The sequence below is a fragment of the Camelus bactrianus genome, chromosome 23 (assembly GCF_048773025.1).
Source record: "Camelus bactrianus isolate YW-2024 breed Bactrian camel chromosome 23, ASM4877302v1, whole genome shotgun sequence".
NCBI lineage: Eukaryota > Metazoa > Chordata > Mammalia > Artiodactyla > Camelidae > Camelus > Camelus bactrianus.
In genome coordinates, this window is record NC_133561.1 from 9260330 (window position 1) to 9270742 (window position 10413).

At 37.5% G+C, this 10413-nt stretch overlaps 1 pseudogene; it reads left to right on the forward strand.

Moving 5' to 3' along the window:
* Positions 1-8751: 8751 nt before the first annotated feature.
* LOC105084042 (small ribosomal subunit protein uS2-like) lies at positions 8752-9857 on the forward strand (annotated as a pseudogene).
* Positions 9858-10413: the final 556 nt, after the last annotated feature.

Sequence of the window (10413 nt, forward strand, 5' to 3'; positions counted from 1 at the left end):
TATGCTCCCATGTTTAATACCCTTTTTAGGGAATATTAAAAATCATCTCTTTTATTTAAAATCTCATTCCCCAGCTGTCAGAGGAATAGAGAACAAAAATTGCATCAATTTTATAATTAACGCATTTTGGTCTTTCTTTACTTTTCCCTTTCCGTGGAGAGGAATCTGCCTCTATATCCCGAACAGATGTTTCACTCAGGCTTGTGAAACTACATTTCTGAAACTCTCCTCCTGGGTCCCATTCCCTAATGTCTGAGGTAAAATAATTTTCCAGATTGCTAAGCAAGAATATTAAATGTTGAAAATTAATAATTTTCATAATTGTTATTTTGTCTGTATTTCCCCCTCCCATCACTTTTCTTTATGTTCTAGTTCTAAAATTTCAAATTTCTCATAGATGGAGAGAGATACATATATATATACCACAGATAAAGTAACACCATCGTTTTTACACATAGCACACTAAAAATGTCAAATTTCTTAGCACCAGCATTTAACACTGCATAAGCAAAGGGATGTATGAATGGGTTAATGCACATTACTGCATTTTCTATCTAAGAAACTATACAAAGATTGCCTAACAATAGGAGTTGAACACAGAATCTATTGTGGGACATTAAATCTACGGCTATATAAGCACCACAATTTCTCCCTCATACGTCTAGTTTCTTTAATAAAAAATACCAATCTGTGGGTGAGATATAAGCTTTTTTTCCAAACAAACACAGATATATTCCTTAGTTTATGTGACAAGAAGAGACTACTTCCTGCCTACCTACTTTTATCGTATTGACTTGTCTCTTTTCTTACCCATGAGCAAGTCAAGGGAATTATTGCCAAATTTTGCTTTCATTTCTGTTTGGTGACATTTAAACTTCCCCTCAATGATACACTGATTTTCTCCTCAGGTAGGAGTCAAGGCCTCTGTAATCAGTATTCTGTTTTATTTTTGCAGAGATCATCTGCTTATGAAGACTCATTAAAGCATGATGAGTCAGACATGTTCGAGGGTATATTTTAAGTTAATTACGTTCTGAACTGTTACCTTTGCTGCTTTGGGCATAAATTAAAAGTGGCTTCTTTTTAAAAATTTTTTTAAAAAGTGTTTTTAAATTAATTTTAAAAGATGTTTCCAGAGAAAGATGCAACTGGTTGAGATCTGAATATAAAGGAGAAACACTAACTCTTGCAAACTCTCTACCAAAGGAAAAATAACCATGAGTTTATTATGGCAAAGAGTACGTTTCAAGGTCACTGCCTTACTTTGCCTCTGAAGTTTGTTTAGCAGCTAAAGAATACAGAGAGATGCAAATGCTGGCTTCTTTTAAGTGACATTTGGTATAAAAGTATTTGATCAGAGAGAGAAGCACGGACTCTATATGGAAGCCATGCAATCTGAATTTGTAATGCTTTACAACAAAACATTTTACTGTAGTGTAAATAATATGTGGGCAGAGTTTTCATTTTAATGTCAGAGACCGTATTTTCTATTTAAGAAAGAATAAGCAGTTAAATGCCAAGTCTACATTGAAATTCAAACTTTTTTTTTTTTTTTTTTTTTTTACTTAGGAAACTCAAAGATTTGTTTTCCACTAGTCCATGGAGTTCCTAACCCCAGATAGGGAAGTTCAGGAAATCCAGTGGTTTAATATCCAGTCAGATGGTGGGAGAATCTCCAATCTCAACACAACTTTCCACTTAACTGCATTCAGGTATCACATCAAATAAATTCATTAACATTGAAAGACAGCATTTCAGCAATTCACCCAACCAACAGAGGACAGTGTGCCACGCCCTTGGTAAAGCCCCTGAGAAGAGGAGAAACAAATTAAATTAACACCACACCCTCTCCTGATTATTCAGTGGCAGGAAGGGCTTTCTTTGCGGTGTGATTTTTAAAGACTGTTTTAATAAAAAGTATCTTTCTCTTCTCATCATGCTATCAAAAAATCTCCATAGAAAACTCTCAAGGTTTAGGAGCTTAAAGTCCTCCCATGAGCTGTAAATTTATTTAATTGAATTGAGACCTGGGTTTTTGTCTGGTCATCAAGTAACCTTAGGAAAGGGACCCGGAGCCCCGTCGTCTTCCTGGGTAGTACGTGGATGCACTAGATGAGACTAAGAACGTCTTAGCTGCTTATGTTGAAAGTTCTGTGCGTCTACGATAAACCTAACAGACTATTGGCTAATACATCAAGTTTGCCTCAGTCATTAACACCATGGATGAGACTGTTTCATTAGACTGGCTGAAGTCAGGTGCCTAGTGATGTAGGAGGAGAAAGCGTTAGTAATAGATGGTACTACAGGAAGTATTTAGCATCACAGAAGAAACACACGACTTACAGTTTGGGTCACAAAATGGTTTAGAGACACAGAACTTTATCATTTTATTGAGTTCTATATCTTAAAAATCTCTCTCTCTCCCTCTCTCTCTCTCTCTCTCTCTCTCTCTCTCTCTATATATATATATATATAGAGAGAGAGAGTGTGTGTGTGTGTGTGTGTGTGTGTGTGTGTGTGTGTGTGTGTGTGTATTTTGATGTGAACAGTATTTATTCAGTTTTTCTTGTAAGGCATAGACTGGATCAGAGTAAGTGTCCTTTCAATAAATATACGGTGGGATCAATCAGTCAATTAATATGAAAACTTGGATGCACAGATAAGCCTGAATGAGAAGCCTAACAGACAAAGTTGCTGGACATTTAACTGGTCAGTCCTTGAAATAATGAGGCTTTTAAGCAAGGAGCTTGTAGGATTACAGGACAATTTCAAAAGAGGAAAAATAATTCAGAAAAACATCTGGTATGATTGTGAGTTAGAGAGCACGTGAATTATAATTCTCTAGAAGTGAATGATGCTACTTTCCGATGACGATAAATAGAGATAAGGTAAGACTGATAGCTACCCCAGCACTAATTAAAAGTGTGATAAACTAGGATCCCACATCCTCCCATCCTCACTCCTTTACATGCAGCGTTTCCTCCTCAATTTTCCTGGAGTCTTCTACAGTCAAACCATGTGTCCATCTCATGCCATACACACTGAAGTCTTAGCTGTCTATTAAAAACTTAAATGGTGTGTTTTTAATGCTTCTAGGGACATAGGAACTTCTCAAAGACTTAAACGTCTTCAACTCTGAAATCTCTGATTTAAGGTCTGCAGAGCACCACTGATGGAGCTCTTTGGTGTAGGGAATCCTTCCTCAACTCTGAAGGCCACCGTGAGTGCACACTCACCTGGGTTGTACTCCAATCAGTAGTGCACACGAATGCTGGAGGCCCCCAAGTACACGAGACGCAATATCATATATTTCCTTCTGAACACCAGTAGTACACAGCACAGAGCAGCAACACAGTTTCTATGGATCCCTTTCAGTTGACCTTTCAGCCCACGGAGGGGTGTGGCAGAGAGAGGGGTTAGTGACTGGTCAGGGCTAGGTTCTCTTTCCTGTTCAATTACCAACCTTCAGGTTCTAGGCCATCACTTAACCTATTGGTTTCCTTCATTGGAAGTGTTTATTTATCCAAGTATTATAAGGAACAAATATGAAAATGCATGTCAAAATTCTTTCACAAATATAAAGATATTAGTGCTGGAGCTAGCTTTAGATAAAATAGCCCTGAATAATAATTACACTTTAGAACACAATTAAATTCTAGAGTAGCTATCACAGGATTTTCTGTAAGATTTGTGCTCTGTAGCTTAAACTGAAACAGAAACTGCAGACCCACCAGAGGTGCTACTGATAAGGGCAGGAGAGTGGAAAGAAAAGGGAAAGACAAAGTATGCGAAGACACTGAATAAGATAACAGGAAAAAAGGAAGAGAAAGGACAGGGGAAGCAGAAAGAGGAGCGCACCTCTACGAAGGAGTGGAAGAATATCTGTTATACAACAGGCTTCTTCCTCTAGGGGTTTTCAGACTTTCCTAGCACAGCCTAGCACAGGGGAAGACAGAAGATTAAGAAAGCCCAAGGGCAGGGCAGAGGCTTCCATCACTTAAACATACTGCTTAAAAGAGAAAGACGTTTTCTTTCTTGTTTCAAAACCTAGAAATCCACTTATTTCATTTGAGTCCACAGCACCACTATACAGGAAAATGCCTTAACGATATATAGAAACAATAAAGTCACTGATTTTTTTTTTTAACATATATCTGATTCTATTGGGAAATAACGAAAAACACATTTTTAAAGTTTCACCAGTTTGCCTTGTGGTGCTAGGCAGTGTTTAATATTTGATCAAAATGAAAATAGAAAATCCATGTCACGGTTGTTTTCATCAATATCTGTGTGCAAAACATATCACTGTTGTAATATATTGAGAAATTACATTGTACAGTGATTATGACAGAACAGCACAGTGGCTGGAACACAATTTCTGGAGCCAGATTATGCAGGTTTTTGACAGAGTTATTTGTTCACTGTGAAATCCTGGGCAAATACTGAACCTCTTTTTCTCCTTAGATGCCTCATTTTTAACATGAAAGTTATAATAAGTGGTGGTATGAAATTTTTCTTGAGTCAATTCATACAAATTATTTAGAACCAGTAAATGAGAGGTTTTGTTTTAATTAAGTGTGAGTTTTTGCTTTAAATTTATTTTTAAGCGAGAGTAAGTTAAGGTTGATTTGTATTTTATTTTGATACTTCAAGTGTCTTTTATTTTTAAATTACTCCCTCCTAAATAAAACTTAAAAGTCTAGAATATAAGAAACTAGTTCCCTAGGGTGGAAGACACACCATTAAAAAAAAAAAAAAAAGACAGAAGACAGAAAGAAGAAAACTAATGACTCCTCTGGTACATCAGAGCTTCAGTAAAGAAAGGTATTTAATAATGATAATACTGTTTCTTCTTTGTTCCTTTATTGATATTTTTATTCATGTGCATTTAAAGATGAAGCACAGTTTTTAACCATGTCTTTTTGGGGGGTTGGGTTTGTTTGTTTTTATTTTTTAAATGTAGATCCTGGGGAATGAACCCAGGACCTTGCACATGCTAAGCATGCAGTCTACCACCAAGCTATACCCTCCCCCTAAGCCATGTCTTTGTTAGCTGCGTATTTACAGCTCCCTCCCCATCTGGTAACTTAAATCAGGACTTAGAATTAATTATCAAACTCCTTGACTCCTTTAACTTTAATTTATTTCTCATTTTATGTTGAACTGTAATTATGCAATTTTCTTTTAAAAATTTCAATTCTAATTAGCATTGTATCAAAGTCTTTGTCATCTTATCAGATTTCATTTTACACAGAATTTTAACATATAAATACCACAATATTATAAAAAGATACATTAAAGAGCATCTTTCAATATTGATTTTATGTAGGCTATACTGGCTAAATTAATGAGAAAAAAATGTAACGTAAGCGCTCAGTCTTGTAGACTTTTAAAAAATAACCAAAGGTATGGAAATTCAAAATAGCTGGAAAAATAAACTTAAGACAAAAGCAAAATGCAAAACTTTCTCCTAAGAAGTTATCAAAGAGACAAGCAAGCAAAGTTAGCCTGTTTACATGTACATCTTCCCAACGACTAAATCACGAGGTAGCAATACTCTTATAGGTTCATTAAGGATTACAGGTTAAACAAATGCTGATTACGGAGATATATGCAAAACATAATTAATTTCTGAAATGAGTTCCCTTTACTGATGAAACAAAAGCTGCTGATTTCCTTCTCTTTTTAATCATTCTCTCGATCCTGTGCTGTGTAAGGGAAGAAAAATAATTCTCCTTCTACCCTTCTAGATTTTTGGCTGAGATACCTCTTGTAATAAAGACAGATTAACAGGAGAAAAACAACTTTAATAAGATATATAACTACTGTATACATGGAAGCATGGAAGATACTCAGGAAAACTAAATAACTGTCCAAAATGGCCCAAGCCATCACCTCAAATACTATCTCCAGCTAAAAACAACAGAAGATTTTTTTTTTGATGGAGTGCCAGTTATGGGAGTGTATTAAGAAAAGCACAGTAAACAAGGGTAAGATTTTTAGGCAGGTTTAAGTCTTCTTCACTCATAAGCAGTTCATAGAGATTTCAAATCATCATCCTCTTTTCCCGGTAGAGACACTCTTACAAAAAAAGAGATATCCCTTATAAATGTAAATCTCTCCTACAAAAGGGTAATTTCTATTACTCATTTTCAGAACTGTTCTTGTGTCTGCTGTTTCTTAAAAAATAATCAGCTCAAAATATCCTTATGTCCAAGAAGCACACTTCAGGATGACATATTCTGTTCCCCTTCAGCTGCTACTGACTTTCCTAGAGTACTACTAACCTTTAATTAAAATAAAGCTAAATAAAAGTACTTTTCAAATAAAGCCTTTAGAAAACATACCTGAAGACTATGGAAGAGAAGTCAGGCAAACTAAACATTATTTAAAGGTGATTTTCTTTTTCACCCCTCTTACTCCCTCAACACCCGAGATCTCATGGAATTCAGCATCTCATGGCATACAGCAGAAGACAAGGGTATAGACCTGCTGATCTGAAACCAACAGACTGCCAGGTATTTCTCCAGCAGAGATAAGTTTACTTGGGATCAGCAGAGAACTGCAGTTTGAGGTCAGCCACCATGGTGAGTCACGCGCTAGTCCCCCCACAGCAAGGGAAGGAGAAGCTTGTTCAGCAGGAAAAGGAAGTTGGGAAGGCCGTAGTAAACAGAGTGTCCCTGGATTTTCACTGACTGGGTCCTTGCTGGGAAAGAAGAGGAATTTTTCTTCTTCCTGTGTGGCTCTGCTATCTTTGCAGGGTGTGGGTGCTCCCCACTCTGGTCTCCTGACTCCAGGTTTCTGTTAATATTTTTAGGGCCTAGAATCAGTTTTGCCAGCAACTTTCCCAGCAACTGGTGTTAAACACTTCCAAAGGGCAGTAGAAATTCTATTATCTGATTCTGGCTAATATTTCAACTATTCCTAAGTTGTTAGAATGCATGTTCCACTACCTTCACTGTTCTCGAACTCTTAACAGGACCACAGTACGCATGTTTGACTTCACAATGGTCTCAATCGAGAACAAAGGTCTTGCTTACCTTTTGTTAAACATCAGAGAATTGTCTGCTGAGCAATGATGGAGATCCCTTCTTCCACAGAATCTACAAATAAAAGTGAAAAGATTTTAAGACGATATATTATCTGGAATGTTTTATAATGAGTTTCCAGCTGCCATACTAATGCATTGGTTCATTTCAACATACATAAATAAGGTGATAGAGAAAAATGGAAGCAGAAATTGATTAAATCATATGTCTATATTTTCAGCAATATAATTTCCAAATTTTAACGTCTCTGAATAACGTTCTCAGATACACTCTGCATAATAGTGCCTGACCTAAGGGCCAGGAGCTATAACTATAATGTAGCTTTGCCTTCCTTGACAGACATGTGTTCTGTGTGATGTGGCTAGATCTGCCCAGAAGGAAAACACCCATTTTTTTTTTCTCCTTGATATACCCCAAAGAGGAGTCTTTGCAATTCTTCAAGGGAAGGTTACTTTTTGTTCTTTAATTTGTGTATCAGTACCAATTGTGCTAGACAAGACACTGCAACGAAGATCAGATAAAATAAACAAGAGTGAATTTCTCTTTTATGAGCAGTATTTAGCTTCGTGTCTGAAATACATATCTGTGAACAGAATAAAGAGATGATATGAACGAATTAATAAATGAGATACAGTTGACCCTTAAACAATGAGGGGGTTGAGGAGGGTGCTGACCCTCGTTCCCCAGGTGAAAGTTTGGTACTGCCATCTCTGACTCAAAAAATAAAGGAAGTGAAAAATGACTCACCCAAGGAGAGCAAGCTGACCCCCCTTTGTACAGAATCAGGACTCAAATCCTTGTTTTTTTGATTCCATATATTTTGATCTCTAATCCAACAGAAACTTTTCCCCACACTTAGTTAATTTAAATGTCTGTAAAACGACACTAAAAGTACTATGTTTATTGAAACAAATTTGCATAAAAGTGGACCTGAGCCATTCAAACCTGTGTTGTTCAAGGGTGTCAACTGTATTACTTTTAATCTTGTAAGAGTGGATGAATGAAGGAATAATGAGTAGAAATATTACCCTCCAAACCCAGTTTCTTAATCCAGCTCTCAATGTCTTTGGCAAAATGATTTCTAACAGGACATAATAATACACTCCCCATAGCATTGAAATACTCTGTTGTTTTTATAATTTTCAAATTATTTTCAATAGTTGCATAGAATTTTTGCATAGAATTTTATAGAATAACTAGCACATTTCTTCTTCTGGCTAATAACAATTTTGCTAGAATAAACATATGTTATGTATTTCCTTGCATATATGAGTAGAGAGCATTCCTAGCTAGGGAAATGATAGGTCAGAAAATATTTTTACCTTTCACATATTTTAATTATTTTGATCATTTTTTTTACAAAGATTGATCTAGAAATTAATATTTTTAAATGTTTGCCAAATTGTATAATGCTGTTTTGACTTGCATTTTTTAAATTATGTATGAATTTATGCATCATTATGTTAATTTCTGTGTAAATTGCTTATTCATGTCTATGCTTATTAGATTATTCATAGTTTTCAAATATATTTATAAATGTCCCTTCCCCCTAATCCCGGAAATGCTATAGGAAAAATAGGAAGTGTATTGGAACTCAAAACTTTGTTTAGCAACTAACAAAACACCCTTAACACTGAGATCAACCTGTTTTCTTCCAAGAGTTACACATAGCACATAAGCACCTTTTAATTGTGGGTTTTTTCTTTTTTCTGAAGTAGTTCTATTTATGTTCTTGATATGAATTTTGTTGTTGTTGTTGTTAAATGGATTGCAGGTGTCTTCTTAATCTGTGGCTTGTACTTTAGGTTTGTATATGAGGGCTTCCAAAATTAGATTTCGAAGCTTTTCCATGCTACCCAGAGAGGGGTTCATACAGCATTGTTCTGGGTTCCGGTCAAAACTTAAAGGGAAACTTTCACAATGTCCAGAGTCCTGAAAATGAAGAAGATGGCTGTCCTCAAATTCCTTGCAACAGGAACCCCCTTAGGTGGCATCGGCCTTGACTTTCAAATGGAACAGAACACCTGCAAAGGGAAAAGTGATGGTCTTAACCTCATAAATCTGAAGAGATCCTGGGAAAAGCTTCTGCTGGCCGCTCCTGCCATTGCTGCCACTGAAAACCCAGCTGATGTCAGTGCCACATCCTCCAGGAAGACGGGCCAGAGAGCTGTGCTGAAGGTGGCTGCTGCCACGGGAGCCACTCCTGCTGGTCCCCTCACTGCAGGAACCTTCTCTAACCAGATCCAGGCGGCCCTCCGGGAGCCGCGACCCGTGGTGGTGACTGCTTCCAGCCTCTCCCCGAGGCCTCTTACTGCCTACCACTGCTCCGGGTGACACGAACTATTTCTCCTTGCCGTGTGGACATGACCATCCTCGCAACAAGGGAGCTCCCTCCGTGAGTCTGACGTAGTGGACGCCGCCCGGAAGTTCTGGGCATGCGTGGTTCCCTTTCCCATGAGCACCTGCGAGAGGTCCTGCCTGATCTCTGCGTCTGCAAAGGTCCTGAGCAGAGCGGGAAGGAGGAGCAGGCCGGGGCTGTGACCAGGGAGGATTTCAGGGGGGATGGACTGCTCCAGATCCTGAATTTACTGCTACTGGATCCGAAGTAGCTGACTGGTCTGACGGCGGCAGGTGCGCTCTGTGCCTGTCCAGCCCTTCCCCACTGAGGACCGCTGAGGACCGCTGTGCACAGCGGCCACTGAAGCCAAGTCTGCAAATCCCACTGCTTGGGCCACTGAATGCAGAGGAATAAGCACTGAGTGGTCTTCAGCCATTCTTCCACAGACTTTTTGCAGAAAATGGAAATGAAAGGGATGGTAAATAAACAGTCCCTGAAACAATTCCAAACTATGCAGTGACTTCAACTCCATCAGAAACCAGCCTGGGTCACCGGTTGTCAGTAGGCATCCACTTTTCATTTGCAGATGTTGCATAAAGGCATTAAGATAATGTCCATTTCATAAAAGAAATTCAACAGTTGTACCAATAATTTGCTAATTCTTGTTACATTAACTACTTTTTATTATAAAAATAAAATACAAACTTTTTTTAAAAAAGAGCTGTATCTTACTAATATTCACATGTGATAGCTTGCTGCTCTATACAAAAGTAAAAATGAACGTTTTGTAAAATATGAAGACCTAAGTAGCTGGAGGTGTATCTCTTATTAATATATAAATTGGAAATTTGTCTAGTTTTTTGGTTTCTTCCCACAGTATTTCATATGGAAATAGTAGCAGAAGTTCTTTTTCTTGCGACTTTGTTTTATCTCTTTAAAGGAATTACTCTCTGAATTATTTCTTTTTTTCTCTATTCACAGCCTGATGGGCTACCTTTTGAAGCATGTAGTCAAGGCTGTATTTTT